At 39.9% G+C, this 25,691-nt stretch overlaps 1 long non-coding RNA gene across 1 annotated transcript; it reads left to right on the top strand.

Moving 5' to 3' along the window:
• Positions 1-519: 519 nt before the first annotated feature.
• On the top strand, positions 520-12,512 carry LOC124312356. Its single transcript, XR_006910479.1, has 3 exons — positions 520-531; positions 746-751; positions 12,410-12,512. It is a non-coding gene; the product is annotated as an uncharacterized LOC124312356 (long non-coding RNA).
• Positions 12,513-25,691: the final 13,179 nt, after the last annotated feature.

Here is a 25,691-nt window from a genome sequence, read left to right as displayed (position 1 = left end):
GGAGCACGAAAGTTTTCTTCTTCGGCGGGGAGAAGTGTCGGTGGCCAAATTGGTTCCAAAGGAGGCATACTGCTGCGGCTAGTAGCCCTTTCGGGAGTAATTTCTACCACAGAATGCGAGGCAGGGGAGAAGGGAAGTTTATCGCGTGCACGACGTGATTGACTTCGTGACGTATCATAAACTTGCGAACTAGGTTCTGTGAGTGAACTGAGATCGGACTCTGCGTAGTTTACACTTTTGCGCACTCGCTTGGAACGTGGCATCTTCACACGTAGACGAACAAAGTGAGAATAAAATCCGTACAATACATACAAGCCTCCCCTAAAATAAATTTTGCCAGAAGCAAATTTGTTCGCCAGTTTTAGAAACCACCATTCTCACAAGCGGGGTAGTCAGCCAAAAGCATATATATTACAAAATGAACTTGTTGTAACCATTCAACCTCCCACTCGGGGAAGCGAGACTAATATATGTGTCAACAGCTCCATTTGCACTGACCACCCCCTCATTCCCCTTGATCGTGATCTTCTTGTCTGCCATAATGGTCGGTAAGAAGTCCGGCGTAGTCGTCTTGACCTAAAAGACCTAAATTCTCTTCTCACCCCCATCAATGACAAATTTGTGCTCCTACAGAGCATCAAGGCCTAAAATACAATCCTCACTGATTGTCAACGACGATGCAATCCTGCAGAAGATTATCGCCCAGTATAAAAATTTCGAGGGTCGCTATCCCTCTCGTTTTAAGTTGGGTGTTGTCGAACCATATAAATTGACCGGGGCTTCGGCTACATAATTTCTGATACCTTTCGTTAATTTACGAAAAATTTCTGTGCTAATCCAGTGATGAAAAAATTAGACCTGGTCACGCAGTCGTATTATTGGTCCGGGGCGTCGTGCGGTACGACTGCCGTTTCCGATTTTGATGCGTATGCCGGTGACACCGAGCCCGGTGGCCCACACCGGTTATGGATAAAGCACTTTTTCGTCCCCCGGCATTGGGAAGAGGGGATTTTTGTGTTCCTCCTCGTCTATTATTATAGTACCTTGAGAGCTATAATTGTATCCATTCCAATGATTATCGATGCTCCTATATCTTCGTCTTGCACGATGTACGCTATTGTCGATATTGGCTGATCTTTAGTCGTGAGGGTGAGGCGTATTCCCCACAAAAGTGGAAATACGCGGGCCGTTGCCGGGTCGATGAATGATACGTCCGGGCCAGATACCGGTTACAGAACACATTTCAACCCTTCCGCCACGGGTTTGCGGATGAGGGTTATCGCCAAATTTGTAGCGAAGTAGGTTATGACACGGATGTTGCTTACCACCACTGGAACATAAAATTTCGTCTCCATTTCTGGAATTGAAAGTTTAGTACAAAAGTTTTAACTTGTTGAAAGTGGAACTGTCAAATAGGTGGAGTGGGCACTGTGGTCACTGCAAGTGTTAATAAATTTCCGTCGGGGAGAGAAAAACTGGGGCTAGTGGCTCCGGTTCGTTGATGGCACTATACGTGTCAAACTAATAATAGGAATGAAGGTGTAAAGGAGGAATGGGCATGTAGGAAGAGTAAAGAAAATGTGGATAGGGATATATCCCCATAATTCGGGGAATTTAAATGGTAGGACGATAGAGAAAGAGAAGTGAGAAAAGAAAAGAGACAAACAAAATATATATATTGAGGCACAAAAAAAAATGGGTGCGGGTTTTATTGCAACGGCGTGTTGCCATCTTTCTCTTTTTTTTTCTCGCCAACCAACCAACCAACTTGGAGAAAATACTGAACCATCCGACTGCTGTCATATCTGACAGCAGCCATGAATGGGGTGTTGCCATCCCGATCAGTAATCTCCATATCTATTCTGAACACATCGCGACTCAATAGTTTTGCCAAGTTAGGACTATTACTAATTGACAGAAAATGCATTGCGGTTCGTCCAACAGAGTTGGGAATATTGAAATTCGCGTACACGTACGAGAGAGAATCAATAGCCCTCTGATGAAATTAGAACCGCGTAATGCAAAGCTGTGTTTCCTTGGGCGTCTTGCGCGTCGGCGTCAGCTCCCAGAGCTGTTAAGGATGAGATGGTGCGGATTGCGCTAGCTTGTGCCGCCACAATCAATGGAGTCTCCATACGATTGTTCTGGCAATTTACCCCCGGGCCCGGCGACACTTTCGCTAACTCTTTGTAGTTGTTTTGTCTGGCCAAACGGTGGAGCAGTCCATCGCCGTTTAACGGTTCACAATTGGCACGGACTTCGTTAACTCTACGTGAATTACTCATGGCACAGCACAGGGATGGGTTAATTAGGGACAACTTTCACGAACAATGAACTCGATGAAGTCTTGGGGCACACTGACAAAGTCTGTCGAGAACTATCGAACAGCTTTTTGTTAATTGTTTAATAGTTTGCTGAGGAGGGAGAAATGCGATATCAATTTCGAAATGTGTTTTGTTCAAGTGGGGGCAGTATATTGCTGTGTTTCCAATTTTGATTTTTCTTGGGTGGCTACTCTGTCAGCACATTATTTTGTCGTCGTCTGCGTTCTTGCACCCCCACAGCGAAATGGGTCAAAATTTCTTGCAGCCCTCCTATTCTTGATTTATACTTACATAGAAGAAAAAGCACACAGATGGTGAGGATGAAAACTGAAACTACTGTAATTAACGATGCTTTGAATTTCGCTGCCCAACTGATGAAACTCCAGAAACGCGATTCCTCTTTTTCGTTAACTAAAATCGCTGACAAGCTTCTTGTATTAGATTCGCGGATCTTATTTACGATTTCGTTGACAGCATTAATTTTTTCGTATTCCGATCTCTCAAAAATATCGTGGGAATTTAACAAATACTGAGCTTCGTTATCTTCTAGCTCTGTAAACTTTGATGTAAGTTTGAGCGTAGAGAGATGAGCCGTTGGTTGTATTGCACTCAATTCATTGTCTTTCCAAATATATAGCTATCCATTTAAATTGATGAAACTATTGAACTATTGAACTATGAACTGACTAGAACTTTTCACATGCCAAGAGTGACAATTTTCTCTCCCTTCCGTGGTATTTAATCCACTCTTTCCCTCTTTCCCGCAGACTTTTAATTTAATATTTCTCTTTTTGTTTTATTTAGCGCCTTGACACACTCCGCCGTGTGGCTTATAACAGCGCCTTAGCTTTGGCAGTGGTTGCCTCGGCTAATTTGCTGTTATAGTAGGCACACGTCCGACGGTCAGCAGAATATTTGTAAAAGGATAGAAAAAGAAAAATTTGTTGTAGGGGGGGGGGGACGAAAGGCTTTTCCCTTTCAAAAAAAAAAAAAAAATAACTTTACACACAGTCTAATTTTCGTCGCGGCACGGTGGCGAACGGATTACATCGCTTCTCTGACGGATCATCATGTCCTCTCAATCGCTGCATTTCCCAGACCCACTTTTATGTTACGCTTCCCCCCCGTAAAAAAAATAATCTCACAAATTGGTTTCACATTTTATCCGCCTGCCCAAAAGACCATACCAAGGTCGGTGAGGCGTGTCTTCTATCTTATCTTCCGGTTCCCGTCCGTCCAAACGTTCGACGGTGTTAACGGTACACTCTTTTTTAAAATTCCGTTTCCGACGAGAGGAAGGAAAAAGAAAGGAAAAATTGTTTTAGTCTAGTCAACTGTTTTTACAATCCTAATATCTTTTAAGTAAGTCATTATGACTTCCTAATTAAAAAAATTTTTCGAGGTAGTTTGTTACTATTTCCCTTTTCCTTCTTCTTTTTTAAGCGAACTCGTCTGTACCGAGTATTTCGGTCAACCCCCCCCCCTTATCTCTTTGTAAACCGTTCCCTACGATTGGTTAACGTGATTTGTTTTCCAAAATTAACCAAAAAATGTTTTCAGTGGTTTCGTTTTGCCATCACATTTCTCCCCTTAGAGCGGAGCCTCACCGTGGGCTTCCTTTCTTCGCTTTTTCTTAGGCCCATTTGTTCCCTTTTGTCTAGTACTGCTGTACTGTTTTCCTTTGTTCCCAATTTTCCTTGTTCATACTAGTTGCCTCTATCTGATGTAATAAGTAGATAGCAAGATGGGTTCCACAACAATTCGCAACCGCAAGTTGCCTTATCTCTAACCCTTGTATGCACAGCCTTACATATTATCTCCATAGCCGAGCTGGAAAAAATCAAACGGGTCGTCCGACCAACCAGGTGGCGGAAATCAAAGCCTGCATATCAGCGTGTAAAACCATGGGACGTTACCTTTCGTACGGAAAAATAATGCCGTCGTCATATTTTACTTCCAACTCTTCTAAGCTACTGTTTCACAGCAAGCCCTGTGAATCCTTCTTGTTTTAATATTATTATTGTGACAATGTTACTTTGAAAGGCGTGTATTTGGTAAGCACTACAACTGAACACGTCTAGAAGCAGAAAGAGAGAGAGAAAGAGAGAGAGAAGGCACACTTTCCCCGTCTATTCAAGGGAAAGCGACCAACCACCCAAACCCACAGAGAACACTGCTACAATTACATGGTTCCCTGACGGCCAGGCCATACACATGTCTGTTTAGGCCTAACACGTCTGATAACCTTTCTAGCTGGGAAGGTAACCCAATGAAGGGTATACAAGGAACCGGCCGTGAGCCCTAGTTCCTCGTGCACTAGTTACAAGTGAAACTCAATGTGGGGTGTTCTGTACGAAGAACAGGCCGTAAGCCCTAGTTCCTCGTGACAGATCCCCCCTGTTGAATTCAATCGCCCCGATTGACCATGACATTCTCACCCACAAACAAACAAAAACAAAAATATATATATATAGGCAAAACATAAAATAATAGAAAACAATAAAGAAGACCAGAAAAGAAAAGAAACGAAAGATAATTGAAAAATCCAAACAAAAGAAACCAAACACAAAATAACGGAATTCTTCAGAGAGATGCACAGGAGGCACGTATTGGTTCCAAAAGACGTACAGCTGGAACGTCGTCTGCGACGTCATATATCCCACTGCTACGGCGAATGTGATGCGTGAGGGATGAAATTTTGTGGTCGTCGAAGACCTTGAATGGTTTGATTAAGTTGATTTAAAATTTCCGCGAATTGTGTAACTAGATTAATCTGAGCAGAATCAGTGAGTGTAGGTGTCTGAGAAGCAGTGTGGGGTTATTCCTGAGAAACCGCTAACAGCGACTGTGACAAAACTTTGTTGTTCAGCAAAATTGAAGTTTCCGCATGTAGTTTCGCTAAATATAAAAATTCAGCTGTTGTCGGTGGTTGAAGTGGATATATTTTTGCAAACAATGTTGGCTTTAACCCACGGTAGAGATACTGAAGCTGTTGCTCTTGCGACATAGCAGGGTTAACCATACGACACATATTCACAATGTCATAACAGTAGGAGAAAACATCTTCCTCGTGTCCCTGTTCCCTTTGTCTAATCCTGCTTTCATGGACTAAAGAAAAATTGGTTTGCTTAAATGCCGCAGTAAATTGATCTTTCAATCCCGTCGCGGCTGGTAGCTGGGGCAACGTAGCCGGATTTGGTCTTATTGGTAGATTTTCCCAATGGTTTGGATGATTATGAACTAAAAACCACTTCCGTGCCGCCCCATCAAGGTACATAGGAAAATTGCGAGCCCGATCGTCGTTTGACCAGCGATTATAAACAGCTGCCATTTCGTATCGTTCCAACCAATCCAAAACATCATCAGAAGAAAGGGCCGCAAAAATAGGAGAAGCAATAAATTTTTGTACGCTCTCTGCCATTGCTGATACGACAATAGGGAGTTGCGGGACGCGCTCAACCGTTCCTACGGAGGAATCGGAGTCGCTATCTTCTGCTGAACTGGAGGAAGTAGAATTGTTATCGTTGTTTTTAGTATCGTTTACTTGTATACTGAAAGCGGCTGAGTTCACTGGTGTAGGAGGCGTACTTGAAATGTCGCTGCTTGTTGCAACTTTGGAAGCTGCCAATACTTCTTCTGAAGGGAGAAAAAGTTCAGGGTGTAACCGACGGTTTGGTGTCCTACCGCACGACGGGTATCGAGGCCAAAATTTCCGTTTCGTAGTCATGAACTTGGACTGTGTATAAAATGTAGTTGTTGTGTCGCAACGTCACTAAATCGTCACGATCACTCAGTTAAACTATGAATTGAAGGTTGTTTACAGCGCACGAGTAATAAATGTCACTATCGAAGCTTGATAATGTCTAAACTTGGACACCATTGACAATAAAGCTTTACTATGTTCACGGTGAAATTGGAACAGATCGAAGAAAGAACCGAACAGAGAGGTGGGAAAGAAGAAAAGAGAAAGCTGAAAGTAAAATAAAAAAAAGAAAAATACTAAGCAAAAATACGCGCAAAATCGAGCGCGATAAAGGAAAGAAAAAAATGGCAAAAAAATGAAAAAAAAATGGCAAATTTTTTAAGTTTTTAATAAATTAATCAAGAAAGTAAAACCGACTCGGTGGATCATTGGAATAAGTTTGGCTAAATGCTGCGAACTTTTGACGCAATTTGAACCCATTTGGCAGACTGGTCGTTAAAGGGGGTAAATTGTCGTTGATTGGGAGCTTCCCAGCCAAATTTTCTGATTCGACTTCAAATTCAAACTTGTTAAGACAATTTGTGTTCTAATAGGTAAGGCTTGTTCCTTGTACCTCTCAAAAAAGACGAGGAGAAGTTGGGAAGTTTCATGAGAGGTGCTCTGATTGGAGACTGATTTCAAGAATGTGAAAAATTTTGAGTACTTTGGATTTCGTCATTATTTGTGCAATAATGAGGGTAATATATTTTCTGTCGACAGATCGGCATTTAGCGGAGGAATCCGCTGGAATTGGGATAGTAGGAACAATTTGTTTGATTCTTTTTGTTAGACCTGCAGGTGCCACTCAGATTTACTGCACCGGATTGTTGATGGCGATCGAAGATATGGACGTCGACAGGGTAATGTCCCTAAGGGAATCGATGAGAACAATGGAAGATGTCGATATCAAATGGGTAATTTGTTGGTGGTGCATCTCTCTACTGAGGAGAAATCTAGGGGTCAAAACCGACTTACTGAATCATCAGAATTAATCAGGTCGTTCCGGTGCTTTGGATGAAACCGCCGGAATGGGGATTCGTCACTAGGGCGGGTCTCTCGTTTTCCGGCGGTTGAAAAGTACCGCTTTACTTGTATTCCCTCCCCGTTGTTTAATTTACTTTTTACTTCCCTGCGAGATGACATCTCGAACTCTCAGGCAGAACTGTATTTCCCAGGTAGCACTTGATATTTCCTATGTTTTCTTCTCCCGTTTCCTCACATGTTCTTATTTCTATTCTTCACTGCTACCCTCCAATTGCTTTAAACCAAGTTATATCCACCTTAATTTTGTTTTCTTCGCCACCACGGCTAAGCCGTGATGGCTTGCGTCCGTCTTTTGGGATTATTTTAGAGAGAATAAAGTAAATTTTTTTTTGCTGTTTTCCGCCCTTACGATGACTTAAATGATATCGACTGGGCAGCTGCAGGTGTCGACAGTGCAATTTTGACATGAAAGTGGTCAACCACAGGGTGGATTGGCTTGATTATCGCGTTAATTTACTTCGGCTACTAGTTGGACAAGTTTGTCGACGACATGGCAGGCGGAGTGCTTGGCAGTTAAACAGTTAACGGGGTCTCCAGTCTACTGTTTTTAATATTGATGTCGCACTTGGTTACTTCTTCGACAATTCCTGTCACACTGTTCGAACGGGCATATTTATGCAAAACACCATCGCTATTTAAAGGCTCGGAACCTACACGTTTACTGAGGAGTCATTTTGAGGCACTCATTGCACAGCTTACTGGCTGCAAAATGTTACTGTTATTGGATGTTCGTATATCTATTGTGAGAACCTTTCTCACAGGGAAGCTGCAGTCTTCGTTCGATGGTATATTCCCGTACAACGTCAACATAATTTAAATAACAAGACGATACATGCCTCAAAAGGTTGGAGGCATTCACACAGCCGTAGCCGTATAGCCAGCGTCAAGCACAAGAAAGACACAAATACGACAAGTTAAAAAACGGGGAACGAGCAGGCGGGCAGGCCAGTAGCAGGTCGAATAAACGGTCTGACACTTGACTCGCGAAAGGGTGAATCAACACTAGACTGGGTGAACAGCCCAGCGTTGACTAAAGAAAGTACTGCAATTGATGGGGTTTTATACGACAAACAAAGTCAACGCGATCACCACGCAAGGTGAGCGTAATGAAAGGATGGAAAGGAAAATGACTTGTTTCCAGAAAGAGGGGGGGGGGATATTTTTCCAAGAAAGAGTGAGCTGATGCATTTCTTACACTTTGAAAGCAATCGATTGCGTTCGGTCGGCATATTCCTATTTAAAAAAAATAAAAGTTAAGAGATAACAGAAAAGAGCACAGAAAGAGGAAAATATTCAGTGTCGCACCTCTCTGTAGTATAAAAAATGACTACGCTCTTATCCGTTCCAGGTAACTAAAATGAGAAACTCGCAAGCTGCTCGTGACTGAGTGTTTGTAAAGGTAAAAATTACTGAAATTAGTTTGGTTTAATTTGTTAATGAGTAAATTCTGCTTTTACGTAAATCTTCCTTGATTTTTTCAAAGCGGGGAGCTTTGAACACTGTGTCAATTTTTATTTTCCTCATTAAATGTGCAGCAGCCACAATAAGTGGCTGGGTCTAGCATATTTTGGCGAATTCTGTTGGTTGCCTGAGGGAATATCAAATCAATTTCGGAATAAAGCTATGGAAATATTGGGAATTAAACGTCGTTTTGTATAGAAAACTTATTAAAAATACAATATTACAAATGGTTAAAAATTATTTAAAAAATGGGTATTCACGGTTTACATATTCCGTTATGAGCTCAATTCCAAATTTAATCACCAGCCTTCTGTCCTTGAAAGTGGTTTCTAGAAGAACTTCGATGCCATTCACCAGCATTTTTTAACAGTTTGCAGCTCAGCAGTAGTTGGCTGCTCCACATCGATTTTGCAATATCACGAATGCCTTGGTTAATCTGTGACGTTGCACCGTAGGTTAAGTCACTTTTTTTACATTGGATTGACATAATGTTTTATTGATTTTACATTTTATCCAATGTGATATGATTTAATAGTATCGAATTATGGATATATCATTGATCATGTGATAAATATTGAAGTATACATTCTTTCCATAAAATGCAAGAAATTTACATTACCTTAAGTGAATTCAATAATTCTAGAAAATAAGTTATTTTTATCAGAAATATAGTAGTAGTAAAGGTACGGGCAAAATACTCATATATAGTCGCGGATGCACGTTTCTATACGTGAAGCTTAAGCGTAGGCTACACTTGAGCGTTTTTTAAGGTTTACGCAAATATTTATTTAAAAAACCTATGGGTGATTCCATATGAAAACGACCAAAACCTGTGGCGACCATCTCAAGGATTTGATCGCGACTAGGTTTTTTTTATTCATCAAAATAATAAAAAATTTTCCTAGAGTGATTAAAAAAAAATTGGCGCGTTCGCCTGGCGCGAACGATTGAATTTTTTAAAAGTCCGCTTGACTGTATAATCATATTTTTTTTTAGCATATTGAAATGCGTTGATAGACCTCTTGCACCGTGCGGATAGCAGGATTCTTGTAGTCCGACAACGCTGCAATCCGCCATCTTAATAAAACCATACACTTTTTTTACATGGGCTCTTATGGAAGTATTTTTTCAAAGTGCTTTTTCTCTTAGCTGGATAACAACTTCGACCAAAGAAAAATATAGAAAAATACTACATCATTCAGGTAATCCGTAGCATCTAAGTTTTCCACTATTGAAGTAGTGGAAGTCATAATAATAAAATGCTTTCTACTGCTCTCTAGCAGATGATAAGTTTCAACGACGGCTCAGTTGACAGATAGTAACAAATGTAAAAAAATATGTCGTTTATCCCTATATATTCATTTCTCTCCCAAATTTATGTGGCAATGTTTCACCCCCTAATTTTTTTGCTGTCTTCTCTCAACCCCCAATTTCAACACCCCTCTTTCTTTGTTCTAGAATCGGCAGAACACGACCCACTCTCCCATCGACAGGTCGCTGTCTCTCGCTTTCTCTCGCCTTAATTTCTCATTTAATAAGCTCATTTTTTTCAAAAGGAACATTTTCATTTATATGAGAGCGACCTCTTTGATTTGTAAATCACCTAACCTTTGTTCACAATTTGTGACTAAGATTCCTCAATGGTTCGTTGGAATTGTCATCAATGACCCTAGACTACAATGAAAATTATAGTATGTAGAATTATCAGGGACAATTCTCTACCAGATTTCTCTGGCCGGTTCAATGGATGAGCCGTTAGATGGGTTAGATAGAAAATCGTTCAGATCTGCGGAGGGACAAATAAGAGCGGTTAGTAATTTGAACTATACCTGCTGCGTGACTTAATTTTATAAAAAATTATTTAAAAAAAATCTTGCTGGGAGGAGATTTTGAGGAAGGAAATTTTGTGGGGACCTTCCGGGACGAATTTTTTTTAGAACGCATAAGTTCTGCAAGGGGATTGATGATTGCCGGATTGATATTACGATTTTTATCCTTGATATGGCGATTCAAACTTTGTGGGTCTTTATACGATAAATAACATTCGTTTGATGGTGCATCACAGTGGTACCCAATGAAAGAAAAGAAAATTAAGCGTGTACTAACCAGGACAATTCTTTTCAATTTTAAGAACAAATTGTTCAACACTTCCTGTAACTCACACACTCAAATCTACATCCCCCTCTAACATCTTAGACACAAATCATCCATTTTCCTTTAGAGCGCCCTCAGCTTGTCGTCTCTTTTGGAGCTCTTCGTTTTTTCTTCACAGCTCACCCGTCTTTCTTAGTCAAATCTCCCTTTTTTCTTTGCAGCTCAATATTTTTCGCTTTCACAGCTGCCAATTCTTTATTTTTATCTTTTTCAAATGTTTGCATGATGTTCGTCTTCATGAACACTGATACCTTTAACAAGTAAAAAAAAATTACATCAGTAAGTGCCCTATCGGTTGACACACAGAAAAATCTAATCACATCCAGTCGAGGAGTAACGATCCGCTCCAAGAATGCATTTTAGTTTTTACCAATTGTATTTAGCAGTTTTTTTGCTGCCATAACCTAAGAATACAATGTTGGCAATTACTCGTTCGCCGACCTCGTTTCTCTCCCCCTGGTGTACCTCCTGGTCCTGGTCGAGCGTTGAAGTGGACACGTGCTGCTCTTGCCTCTTCGTTTCTGGCGAAAGCTGCGGCGAATGTTGGATTCCGCTCCAAATCCCGGTAGAATCCACGTTTGTCCTCTTCTGTCGAGCTGGAGTCTTCGTCTCCTGATTTTCCCAAGCTGGTCCAGCAGAGTTGGAGCTCGTCCTCTTCCTCCGACTGGGTTGTGCGAGCCCTTCGAGCCGCTGCCCCGGCTACCTACCTTTCGTTCCGTGTACCACTGCCCTTCAAGCTATCCACTTCTTCAACAGGTTGGGCAAAAATATGAATCGGATGTACCACTACAGCATCAGACTTTGGCATGCATGGACGTGTCAAATTGAAAACTAGTATTTGGATTCTAAATCTCATTTACCTCCTATGATAATCAGGAGAGAAAGACACACTCTATTCGAGTGTAGCAACTAAGAACAACCTTCCCTGGTGTTTTACTCAAAAAGTAGATCTTTCGTGTTTGTTGGTTTCCATTCTGCGAAGGTGTAAATTTAGGTAGGGAAATAAAAGAATCGTTAGCTGTTGAATTGTTATAAAAAATATAAAATAATTGATGACATACCAACAGTTCTGGATCCAATAAAACTTCGAATTGCTCTATCCCAAAAATGGTAGACTTAATCAAGCGCAATGCTTCTTGGATGTTAGGCGTAGCCGTTTTCGTCGCTATGGAATTATGTTTCGAAATAAAATTCTCAAATTCCATTGAATGTTGTCTATTTGAGTGTTTGTACCAGCTTGAACAATCGTTTTAGGTCATGTTGCAGAACTCTCTTTTTTGTGAATTTTCATAGATCTGTAATGGACCACCCTACCCCCAGAATGAAAATTATTTGAATTTATTGTAGAAATTTTATCTGTAAAATAAAATTTTTATTATAATTGCCTTTTTTAAAATTTAAATTAAACTAGTACCAAGGATATTTTCGGGTTTCTTACGTTCCGGCCCACGTCTATCTGGCCCTTCCAGCCCATTTTTTTTTTTTTTACTGATCGGCCGGAATGGTTTCTATTCCGGCCCTAATTGGCAAGAATTTGTTTACCCTTCCCTCCGTACCACAAAATGGAAGCTGGCTACGCTTTTGCTGCTTCTTTTTGTTCGTATTCTAAGCGCATCTTTAATGCATCTTTTTCCTTGATGAGAATATCAATCAACTCTTCTTTTGACGTAAGTTGTTCTCTTAGTTCTTCCAGTTCCTTTTCCAGAGCAGCCATTTTTTTTATTAACTGTTGGCGCGTACACTGAATGGGACTTTCGGGTAACGTCGAATCGTCTGTCAAAACGATTACGCTTTCTTCCTGGATATTAATGGAAATTAAGGTTATTAGTTTTAATAAACATAAGAGTGTTAATTCAGTAATGAACTAATAATTAACAGAAAATTTAACTTGAAGTAAGAACAACAGTAGAAATTAACATAATCACCTTCAAAGAAGATAGTAATGTTGTGTACTATGAGAGCAGCGTCGTTATTCAACTGACATAACGATTTATAAACAGGGCGATCAGCTCTTTCAATCATACTGTTTACAATCATCCAAGGCAACCGAAGCAGCCATTTTTCTCGCCATTGAGCGTCTTATTCATTACTGCTAGAAGCCATCAAATCTTTGTTTCTATAGGGAAAATATTATATTATTGGAACTTTTAAATTTTGAGCTACAACATTACCTAGCCTAGCATGATAGCCCTCGACAGGACTATCAGTATCTTATATTATATGTATCTTATATTATTATGTATCAGTATCTAGTACAGTTCTAATGGCCACATTGAAAGATGACCACATTTTGGGTTTCCAAATTGCATGCTTGATCCAATATTTTTCGACATAGTTAAAAAGAGCAATCGTAAGAGCTCCTCGGGCTTGAGATTTAAGGTTGTTAAAGGAGCTTCTAATGAAACGATGGGGCAATAAATTTAAAGACATTAGTTTCATACAAAGCCGACGTATTCTAGGGTTGTTACAATAAAATTTAGATAAACCAAGCTTCTGAATCTTCCTGAAAATCGCTTGATAAAAATGAAAGCAACAACCATGAATTTCAATTCCCGGGAAAACTCTTGAAAAGCCCGTCCATGCTGCTGATTCAAAATCTAGACTTACTTCTAATAATTGTAAAGAACCACGAAGGCTATACGGCTTAATAAGTTCAGCAAAAGCACACAAAAGTTTGACATAAGAAATTGTGGTTCGACAAGACATAAAAGCAAAGAGGAGAGGTACCGATTTAACATAACCCTTCTTTCTGATTGTAGTGTGGATTCCAAAACGCTGATGGAACGGTTTGGGGACAATAGAAAATCTACCATCTGCTTCCCATCTTCTTGCCTTTGCTAATTTCTTTAACTGGCGGTAAGTCGCACAAATTACAATACGCTGTGTGTTCCTCTTTGAATCGGTCCAAATAATATCTTTGAATAAAGTTTGCCGGGACGTGCCGCAAATCAAAATCAAAACTGAGATCTATTGGGGTTTTTGGTCGAAGTTTGGCTTGCTCGATTTGCAGCCCTCAACAGATTATTCATTTTTGGAAGGTTGCGACGATCGCGTTTGGACAGAGCTTTATAAGTGTCATGTGCAATAGGGTCAACCAACTGAGGAGCAGGTTCAAATAACGCATCACGGACGGATCGCTTAGCTTTAGCATACAAAGGAATGCTTACTCGTAAAGTAGGATCGGGCTTACATGTGTGTGGAGCATCGATGAATAATTCGTCGTCTACTTGAGTCACACGGCCACCACACGTTACTTTTCTCTTAGTTTCTGGGTTGACGATGTCTCGTTTGTTGCATCGCCATTTTTGGTTTCTACCGCCATTAGTTGGCTTTCCTTTCCTTCCTAGTTTGAAGCATCCACCCTGGATTGAAGTTGGAGCAGAGCAGCGTCCTCCCCCTTGTACCACAACCCAATCCTATGAATGAAATTATTTTCAGAATGACACACTAACTACTTATAAATCTGTATACCTCAGTCGCTGAAGATGCAAAGCGCGAGCTTCTTGAAGCCGATAAACGAGAGCGCGAGCTCATTGAAGCCGATAAACGAGAGCGCGAGCTCATTGAAGCCGATAAACGAGAGCGCGAGCTCATTGAAGCCGATAAACGAAGGCGCGAACTCATTGAAGCCGATAAACGAGAGTGCGAGCTCAAACGGGAGGAATTCGTGGAATCCCTGGATGTTGAGCCAGAGTTTGGATCGGACAGCAAGGAAGAATTGTTATTCGAAGCTGGAATGGTGTAGGATTGTCCAGTAGTCTCGTTGTTCTGACCATCCACCCTTGCATCCTTCCGTCCGACGTCAAGTGGCGTGCTTTAATTTTGACTGGGCCCAGAGACAGTTACCACATTTACTTCGGCAGGAGTGGTAAGGAAACCTCCCACACAAGTATTATTGGAAACAATGGTTTTGACTGGGGATAGTATCCATCCAGGAGCGCGATTGGCAAAAAAATCCCGTGTTTCCTAATTGATTTTTTAAAAAAAGTTTAAACACAGCAAGTGAGGTATCATTGTAAAGTATACCCTTTGTGGTCCACCTGCGTACGATATAGGTCTTTTATTGGCCGGTGCATCGACATGGACACCAGCAGCACGTTTATGAGCTATAGTTTCAGCTAAACTAGACACTGCGTCGACGGTAGACGAATTTGGAGAAGAAGTAGCCTCCATCATATCTACCAGTAGGGGAGACCGGGGCTATGCGGGACACGGGGCTAAAATGTACAGGGAAGTTTTGATATGTACAATTTGTTTAAAAATGCTGAAATAAATAAAGCATATTGTAAATGATGTTTTTTTTATCCTCTAAATTTTTTTCCTGAATTTCTGATTAATATTTCGAGTTTTTTTCGAAAAAAGAAAAAAATGGGAATCGGACAAAAAATTTTTGGCGTTTAGTTTTCAATTTTTTTTATACTTCTTTAAATATTTTTATAAAACCCAGATAGCTATTTGATAGAGTTTTCTTTCTAGTTTAAGATAGTTATTTTATTTTATAAAAAATTTGTTTCTAAGTATTTGATAATTTAGTTTATTTGATGTTGTTGGGGTCTGGGTTAAATGGTACAGCCATCTGTTGCCAGCTAAACGACCAAAAAAGATCGAAAAAAAACCTCTTTCCTTTTTGATTGTATCTCCACTTATACTCAATAGAATGAATAAAATTACAGTAATTCTGAAAGAAAAATTAATTTCCTTTTCATTAGTGCGTCTTTCAATATATTTAATCCATCCGTTGCAGAGAAAAATGGTGTTCCGTTTTGCCCCTGGCTCTGTTCCGTTTAACCCTAAAAATTTGTGTTTCCTTAATTTTTTCCTCTATACATTTAATTTAATAACTATTACATAGTTTAACGAAAAAATATGAAAAAATAACCTAATGTAGAGATATGCATGGGAATCACTCCTATATTTTTATTTTAACTTAATTCTGCTATTTAAAAAATTGGCAGCGTAAAGAAAAAAAGTATCCCATATAGCCCCGGTCTCCCCTACTGGTTCTGCAACCTGTTATGAATATTTAGGTGAAAACGGTGTCTAAATATTTAATATGCAAATAGTTATGTAAACAACCTGTGGTGTAGTTGTGATCGTAGTTTCAGCTAAACGAGACACTTCGTCGACGGTTGACGTATGTTGTGATGATGAGGCAGCCTCCGGCTGATTCCTACTGTCACAATCCAAGGCTGGTTCTGCTATACGTTTTAAAAACGAATACGAGGAAAACGGTGTCAAAAGTATATAATATACAAATAATTATTTCAAACAACCTGTGATGTAGTTGTGGTTTTAGTTTGTCGTTTACTACGGCGAGTAGCTACCACAGTAGGTCGTGGTCTGCATTGATTACATCGGTATTCGAAACACTCATAATTGCGTTTCATCAATAAGTATTTGGCTTTTGTAATACCTAATGATATGTGAGTAGAAAACGAACTGGTCATCACGAAAATTTCATTACACTTACCTTTTCGTTTACGTTCGGGAGTGTTGTTGTAGCAAATTCTGCATATTAACCCAAAACAAACAAGACAAGGAATGGTTTGGGCATTTACAGCCATAGTTTCGTCACAAATTAGACACGTCGCCGCAAAATAAATAAGAATACGCTGAATATTATCCAGAAACCCCATGTCTAATGCCTATGAGTCGAATATTCCTTAAGAACGAGTAACGTTAACGAGCTACAAAGAACGTAGAGATGTTACAAAATTAAATCCCGACGTTTCAAGATATACTCATTCGTTCTCCCCATTGGTATTAGATAAGTCTAAAATAATTATTGATAATTATATCGATTCCATTTATTCATTTATCACTTTTATTCGGCCTATTCATTAAAAATTTATATAATTGGGGCCAGAAAGGATACATTTATTTTGCCGGAATGGATACCATTCCGGCCGTACAGTATTAAAAAAAAAATCGGGCCAGAACGGTAGAGCCGGAAAGGTGGTGGGCCGGAACGTCACAGATCCATATTTTCAGCCATTTTTGTTTTCCTCTCATTCGGAGAAATTTCTCTCTTAAAAAGCATATATCACACTTGCAATTGACATTTTTTCAAAAAATATATCTGTCCCTTTTCATCAATTTTCTTAATTTGAAAAAAAAATTATATTATTTAATTTATTGTAAATTAATTTGTAGATAAATATACCTCGTATTTTGTGTGGAAAATTTTTTACATTAAATTTTAATTGTAAAAATGAAATCCATACATTTTAGGATAACATCTCGGCATATCCAATGGGGGTAAAAAATACAATGTTATTTATTTGTTTTAAAATCGCGGGCGGACACGGTGTCGTCTCCTTGGGGCGGGAGACTGATCCACAACACCAGCCGGGCTGCGCGGCTGAGCCCCACAAGCCGGATCACGCGCCCGAGCCCCTTGTTTAGGAGGGCAGCCACGAGGTCGTCCCCTTACTTCTGCTGGTGGTCCGGCAGCTACCGGATCAAGATTTCCTACTCTTTTTCCCCAATGTCTTGGTGATCCGCTATTCAAAGGTGGCCCTCCCCGGCCCTTGACCTATTATGGCTGGAACCACCGGAGGATTTTCAACAGCGACAACTGCTGCTGGGTTTACCGCTTCTGCTGCAACCACGGTGACTGGTATGGCCGCTTCTGCTGCGACTGGGACAGCCACTTCTGTGTTGACTGGTACCGGCGCTTCTGTGGCGACTGGGACGGCAACTGGATTATCTAATAAGGCTTCAAAGGCCGCACGTAGCTCGTTGAGGGGGCGATTCATTACTTCAATATCCTGATCGCCAAATTCCAATTCAACAGGATCGAAGTGGTGGGCAGCCGCCATGAGGAATGCACGTATCGTGATCCGGCCGTTCTGTAAATTGCTCTGTAGAGCCAAAATTTCCCTGTCTCTATTATCGAATTCTATTCTCCATCGGTATCTCACAGGGGCCCCATCCCTCGCAGCCAGATAGATGTATATCGTGTTCATAGCCCACTCTTGAAGCCGATCTGAAAAAACAGAAAATTTGCAAGGTTATTTGTGTGATTTGGCATTTTATTGAAAATATGTACTCATTTAGATTCATGGGTTAGAATATGGGCAGTTCCTATAAGGTCGTTGAATGCTCTATGGCTCGCCTCCATCAGATTGTTTGTGCGATTTGCGTCCATAAATACGCAGAATTTTTTGTGGCCAATTTGTTCAAGCCTTTAGAGCAGACGACAAAATGACGAACCCGAGTGCATTTCCCAAGTTTTAGTTCCCCTACCGCCGAGTTTTAGTGATACCTAAGAAGAGTAGTCTTTTTAAAGAAGTAAACAAGCAGTTATGATAGCAGACTACATAAACGTTCGTCTCTTTTGATTTGTCGCTTCACTCGAGTTTTGCATTTGGGTGTGTTTTTCAATCAAAGATATTTCACGAAAAAAATATATTAAGTCCCTTATTGTTGTATATGTCAAAGAAGAAAAGCTGTTCTTTCTATCAAGTGATGCGGCACGTTCTAAATTTAGAAGCGAAATTTTTCCTATAATTTAGAAGTTTTTTCTTTTTTTTGTGCTTTTACCCCTCTATTACCCCGTTGATTTCGTTAAATTTTTGTAAATATTAGTCAACTATTATGTAAAAATAATTCTACGTCGAATGGGATAGGTCACATCGTGATCAGATTACCACAAGAGCGTCAAAGTCTCGAAAACTGTTTTCGTCACCCCCCGCTAAATTCCCCAGGGACCTCTCAGGTTAATAGTATTTGGAGGAACTTTTGTTTCTTCAAATCTCTCGGTCTTAAAGAGTGGTAAGCGTTCGGCTTTTTAAAATAAGAATTTTTAAAAATCTCTCGTGGTTAAAGTACTTTGGTCACTACGTAACCACGCCAGGAGTTTATTCAGAGGTGGTCGCCTATTATTTTACTGCATTGGCATCAGTTCCTGGCTGCATTCGTTACAACGGTGGCAGTGATGCAATAACACACAGAAGGATGACAGTATTTAACTATGTCATTTTTCCTGTTGTACACTCAATGCACCTATCTGTAAATAAAATTGCGTGTACGTTATACAAACGTAACTTAATCCAAGTTTTGAAACATTGTTCATTGGAAGTTATTTTGTCGATTAATATCAAATCCCTATATTCCAATTTAAATTTTTTTTTTTAATAATTCCAATTTGCAAATTGTAAAAAGATGTATAGGATTATGTGCACCAATTTTTCTTACCTACATTACAAGAGCAAAAAATAAAATGTGTTCCTCGTTAGTTTTTTATGGTAGCGTTTATTCCACTAATTGGTTTTTTTTTACCCTAGTTGTGGTTGTTTTGAACAATTATGGAAATTCTTGAGATTTGTTCAAAAAAATTTTTACTGATGTAGTTAGTGTGGGTAACTTGATTTTCGAAAAATAGTAATGAAACAAACAAATTTAATGTTGTTATATTATTCTAGTTGTGGCTTTACCTTACCACGAAGTAGGTAGCAAGAAATTTGTGGAGTTATTCTTGTCCACTTACTGATAAGATGTAACATTATGATCCAAAAATTGATATGTTTGTGAAATTGCCATAAAATTCAGAAAATGCAATATAAAATTCTTGTATGTTTAGATTTAAAATAAATTTATTAAAAAAATAATTTTTCATAGTACAGATACTTTATCGCACATTTTTCAAAACTGGTAGATCTAACAATACCCCTAATTCGAGATCCTCTGGAAGGTTGCAATTCGTGTAGTATGAATGAGATCAGAATTTCCAATAATGAATCTATTTACTATTTAGACTTAACTGTTGTTATAGAACTATTATATATTTCTTTTGACAGACTTTTCCATACATTAAACGTTTTTGAAATGACATACAGTAGTAGCTACCGAAAGTTTGGCAACGCGTGAGAGAACCTTATGTAAAAAGGTGATTTTCGCGGCGTTCCCAAAAATAGAATTTTTGACGGGGGACAACAATTTTTTTTTAAGTAGCCATGAAGATTGGCTACTTCCTGATTTTTTTCAGATTTTTTTTGTTCAGGGCAGGGCATCAATAAATGGGTGTTAAAGTTTAGGAACATGCGGGAGGAGCTTATCAAAATCCGGCTACTTTGCCGGTCTATAAATAGGGAACCAAAAGGCATAGAACGAAGATGGCTAGCCTGGCTTTGAAAGTCACACACCGATTGCCACATTCTTTCTGATTATTAAGAGTTATTGTCTCTGACCTATATATACCCCTATATACATAAAAAAATCAAAGAGGTCGGTTAGGATGTCGCGACTACACACTTCTGCCCCCTTGCAGATTCCTTTAAGACAATACGCTGAACAAACCAAATATCCAATCTGTTGATGATCTGTTTGGAGCCGTTCACATATGACGTGACGGTCTGAGGGAGGTGGGTGTCTAGACCACTGTGACGAACTGTGAAGAAGGGGGTAGGTGGGGTATTAACAATGGGACGTTACCAAGACGTCAAAAACAGTACACTATGGATATGTTGGCAACTTCCCTAAAGACTTTAGTTTTTTTCTGGATCGTCACAATAATGTGATCGTCGGCATCATGTTGGCTCGACTAATTTAACAACTAAGCATCATGAACAAAAACGAACTATATCGGTCTCTTTTCAAAGGCTATGTAAACGCTTTCGAGAGAACAAATAGTAGAACATCTTGCCAAGAACAAGTCATAAAGTAATGGAACGAAATAAAAACGATATAGATTTTCCTGGGAAAATTGCCATTTTGTTGAAAGAATATCGAGCGATTTCAATTAAAGCTGAAGGTGGATTTGTGAAAATTGAACTACAGCATTGGACATTGAACCCAACGACGATGTTGAAACTGTTTGTGAAGGCATCAGTACCAAACCTATTGATTTACCAGTTCTCTGGGCGAACTTACTGAGAAATTGAATAAAGGGGGATTCAAGATAAGTAGAAGCGGGGTTTATCATACACTTTTTCCAAAAAGAGTTGCATCTATTAATGGCCGGCGCCATGTTGTAACCATCCCCGTGGAAATCATATGAGCCCAAAAACTACCGTCATGCTAAACATTATGATGGCCCATTTTGTACAACCACCATTAGATATCTAGAAAAATTGACCTCATTTCTCGGCCCCAACAAGTCTGCTTCGTAAGTCAAGATGACAAATGCCTCGTCTCAATGTGCTTTACTCTGACAAATAAATTGAGCCCTCTACTCATGCATGTGAGACACGGTGTTAGTCTGCCTCATTATTGGGTTGTTGCCGAGATACACAATTCCCTCAGTTTACGCTGGAATCCAAATTCCTCAGAACGGTAAACTAAATATTTATAAATTAAAACTTTTAAGGAGTTTAAATATATTTTAAATTGCTATTAGGATACGGAAATAAAGAATGCTTCAGTAATTCCGGCCCAACATACATTGCAATTCGGTAAGAAAATCACTTATCAACCACAGCATTAAGTCACGCAATTGACTTCGAAAAACGTTTGAATCTCGAAGAATTGGCCGAATACCAGGTGTGTTCTCGATCAGCTAGTGAAACCAATTGTGATTTTTACTGTACATGGAGGATCCGACGTAAACCCCCGATATTAAAAAGTTAGAGATTAAAATCCATAATTTAGTTAATTATGACCTTGCTGGGCTTTTTGCGGCTACAAATGCTAATAAAGAATTGCTTTCAACCGCGTTGAAAAAAAATGGCTCTGATGAGAGAGGATTTAAACGATCTAACCCCATAAACCTTTTGGAATCCACTAAGGAAGAATATTTCACCAACCAACACTGCCTATTTCTCAAACTAGTGAAGATTTCAAGGTTCCGGAAGGATAAACAACTGAATCGTATTTTTTCCTGGCGCTATTTGTCTCGCAGAGTCTCACTAGTTGTGACTAAGAAGAAGAAAGAACCCATAGCGATACTAAAAAATGGTTTTAAGACGATTTAAAGAAAAGGAAACAAGAAAGAGAACAAGAAATTGACCATCTTGAGAGAGTATTCTCCGATTCAAGTTTGGATTCTGAAGACGATGATTCACATGCACCAGCGGCTGCACAACCTATATGTTTTATACTTACAATTTAAATTTAAATTTAAAGGGGTAAAAAATTACCAAAAAGTCAGTAACATCATACGTGAACTGCCCATTCGAACAAATTCTAGGAAGAATTAAACAAGGATTAAGGTTTGAAGAGCAGCGTCTGATGTTCTCAACAGCATAATTGAATCACCTGGTACGTCCAACTTGCTTGACAAAACCAGTGATGTTCCTACGAAACCTATTAAATCAATCCGACTCTATAGCACAATATTTGAATATTGACAGTCCTCCAGTTCCAACTTCCCAAGTTTTTTCTCAAGTTTAATCGTCAACGTCAACAACCACACTAAAGAGGCCATCCTCTGCGGTCGGCAAAGCAAGGTAAACCCCCTTTATTATGTGTTCATCATCTCCGACTTCGTCAACTTTCTCAGTCCCCACAGAGGGAAAATTTAGCAAATGGCTGACCCTTGTTACACCAATTAAGCTAACAAAGGGAGAGGTTGAGGTTGTGGGTACGGGTATGGTTTGGGAGAGAACGGCAAGAACGCGGCGCAGCACAGCACGAACTTGAGATGGTGCTGGGTATCATTTGGAAACCTTCCAGTGACATGGTGGGGTTTTGCGCCAAGATTGCCTATGCCACTTACACAAGTGTTGAATTATTATCTAAGGTAGTACAACCTCTTTGATCTATTAGGTACAGCAGTTCCAATGACGGTGAAAGCCAAGATAAAGCACCGTTAACTAGAAGTAAAAGTTCTTAACTGGGATAATCTCGTTACCGGTGTTGATCTATTACAAAATATTCTTGGGTTCCTCAATACCGCAAAAAGGACGCAGTTACATAAATCAGGACAACTGTAGACGATATTAATTTTTTTAAATTCAATTTTTTATATAATATATAATCATAAATTAAGTTTTTCCATTAGTTTCCTCTAGTGAGTTGACGAAAAACAATGGGAATTAAAGGCTGTTGTTTTGGCGAAGAGACGAATGACGGAGTCCGCTATTTCACCGTTCGTTGGGCTGATTCATTGCTACCCGAAGAACAAGTGACACTAGCTTCTCCTGCTCCTGTAAAATCATACTTAAGAAAGAAGGAGAAAAATTGTTTTGTACCAAGTATTTTTTTTCTACAATAAATTGTTTTCTTTCTTTGATTGTTCCTGTTGGTTTAGTAATAGTTTTTCAAAATTTCTCAAATTGCCTGTTGGATGTAACCCTTATTAGTTCTTTCTCGTTTCTTTGGTTTCTCGTCGAGTTTTTCCATGTTTTCTTCTGAAAAATAAAAATTAAAATCACTACGAAATTGTTTGATACATCTAGGGTTACGAGACAGGAAGTTTTAACGATAAATACGCATTCGTTATCTTGAGGTTGAAATTCGCGTGTGTATTTAGAACAAAACAACAAACATGGATGTACAGACACATTCTTTTGTAGTGCAGTCAAGGCGATTTTATCCTTATTTAGGCCGTTACGCCAACCAAGGTGGAATTGTGGCGAGTATTACGTATCATCCATCATCAAATCCTCTGGCATCATTCTAAGTGTCCACCTTAAGGATAACCAACACGGGGCAAAAGATTTCTTCGTAATTACACGCCATAGAAGGCTAAAAACATTTTTATATTGTAAGTTAGAATTCTTTGTAAAAAATAGGTTATGTTATATTTACCGTGACTTCAGTCAAAATGGTTGGGCCAACAACTATCAACAACCAAATAAAGGTTCATTTTGAAGAAGAGAGAGAGAGAGATAAAGTCTTCTTAAGGGTCAGGACCGTGTTGAAGATAGTTGTCTCGATTAAATTCAAAGCAAACAAATTTTGAAAGAATCTGACGTTAAAGCCATAGATTTTTCAACAACTTTTAAAAAGCTAAGATTTACTTAATGGCGTTTAAAAGTAATCTCCTATTTGGATCTTTCAAAATAAAAAATCATTAGAGCTCAGTAACACACAGAGGTTACGACAAATAGTCCAAATTTATACCTGGACCACATGATGGCGTCCAACAATACACTGAATTGTTGAATCGCTTCCTGGCTTCTTAAATCCTTGTGCAAAATGATGAACGATGGTAATATCGATGGAGCGACCCCCTAAGGCAGAATCAAAGGTGCAGGCCAACATCTATAGATCATAAAACTTTTAATGCACAATGTTTTAAGATGAAGTTATAACAATAACAATGTATACCTTCAATTTGCCTTTCTTGGAATGCCAAAATAGGAATCTGCAAAGCCGAAGAACCAAAATCAACCAAAGCGACATGACGGGGTGGCTGTTCGGCATTTGGCAGGTCAGTGGAAGTGACCTGCCAAGCAGAGTCTCGGAGCCAAGCACTCCGTCCGTTTCTGCAATTTTAAAAGGCAATGCAAGGTCTCTGATGGTTGCCATCTACATCATCACGAATTGCTCCATGACCCATCAAGAGCAGCCGATCGGGTGCCGACAGAGTCATCCAGGGGAATAGGAAACCCAGGCCCACAAGGAGTTGCCATGGGGATGATTCCCCTTAAGATCCTGGATGCTGACGGAAATGCGGTATGTCAATGCCTTCATTGAAGAAAGAAGCGATTCGACATTGATGCGGCAAGGATTCGCCGACCCAAATAAGATTTTCAGCGTTCATCAGATCCTGACAGTAGAAGGAGCAAGCGGAGTCGTGACGAAGTATCGATCTCAACGTGTGAATTTCAAGATTAACGCTGATCTGGAGAAACTTTGGATTATGTGTTTCTACTCTGTCTTCTTCCGTAGCGAGCACCACTCCTGTGACAGACTGGGGAGCTCTCAAGAACCGCTGGTCTCATCTTTCCGACCTTTCGGTTGGGAAGAGTTGAAGAGTTGATATTCTGATCGGCCAGGACCTAAATCATCTTACCGTAGCACTTGAATCTACGTTGGTGGCCATATTTGAAGAAGACCGACAAGCTATCAACATCTTGGAGACTGGTACGAAGAAACTACATCTTGGCTATGAAGTCCGGCTATTACCTGGAAAACTGGGGAGCCGAGTCTAGTGTGCGATTGGAAGATGGCTCAACAGCGACTTGGCGGATAACTCAGACATTTCGGCAGAGATCCAGCATTTGAAGTAGACTATCGAGCGATTCGAGCCGCTGTACAGAAGACCATCGACAAGGGTTACGCAACCATCTTATCTGAAGAAGAATCCCTTTCAGCGAAATATTTTCTGGTTCATCATGGCGTGTACAAGGAACCAAAACTTAGAGTTGTCGTTGATGAAGCAGCCCCATTCCAGGGGATATGTTTGAACGATGCTGTTCTAAGCGGTACCGCTCTTCAGCCTTCTCTTCCGTTAGTCTTGATCTAGTTCAGAGAAGGAGCAGTCACATGGGCTTCTGACGTAAAAGCTATGTTTTGCCGGTTCAGGCTTAATCCATCTGACGCCAGTTATTTTTGCTTTCTGTGGCAGGATCTTTCTGCCAAAGCTTTAGTGTGTCGAATGGATCGGTTACCTTTTGGTGCGACATGTTCTCCCTTCATTGCCATTTATACCACACATTGATCTGTTGCGGATGCAAAGGTTGGAGAGGAAGCTGTCAACACGGTGAAAAAGAAAATGTATGTTGGCGACTATTTGGGGTCTGAAAGAAGCGTTGATGAAGGATTGAAGAAAGCGTCTCTCATCCGAAAGACATTCGCCGACGCTGATTTGCATTTTCAAGACTGGATCTCCAATTCGGAAGAATTTGTTCAAGTGATCCAAGGCGAGAAGCGGAACAACTCACCAGATGTTCTCTTGATCGATGATGGCAACAAGAAGGTGCTGGGTGTCGTGTGAAATACCCGAGATGACGCGCTTGGTTTTTGAGTCGAAAACATGATGGAGGAGGAATATACGCGTGTCAACCTTACCAGCAAAGTAGCCAATGTTTTTAATGGGATTAGCTGCGCCGCTCATCGTCAAGGCCAAGTTCCGTCTC

This window comes from Daphnia pulicaria, chromosome 1 (genome assembly GCF_021234035.1).
Source record: "Daphnia pulicaria isolate SC F1-1A chromosome 1, SC_F0-13Bv2, whole genome shotgun sequence".
In the NCBI taxonomy this organism is placed as follows: Eukaryota; Metazoa; Arthropoda; class Branchiopoda; order Diplostraca; family Daphniidae; genus Daphnia; species Daphnia pulicaria.
Note: the sequence above shows the minus strand (reverse complement) of the source record. Positions and strands in the feature narration are given on the sequence as shown.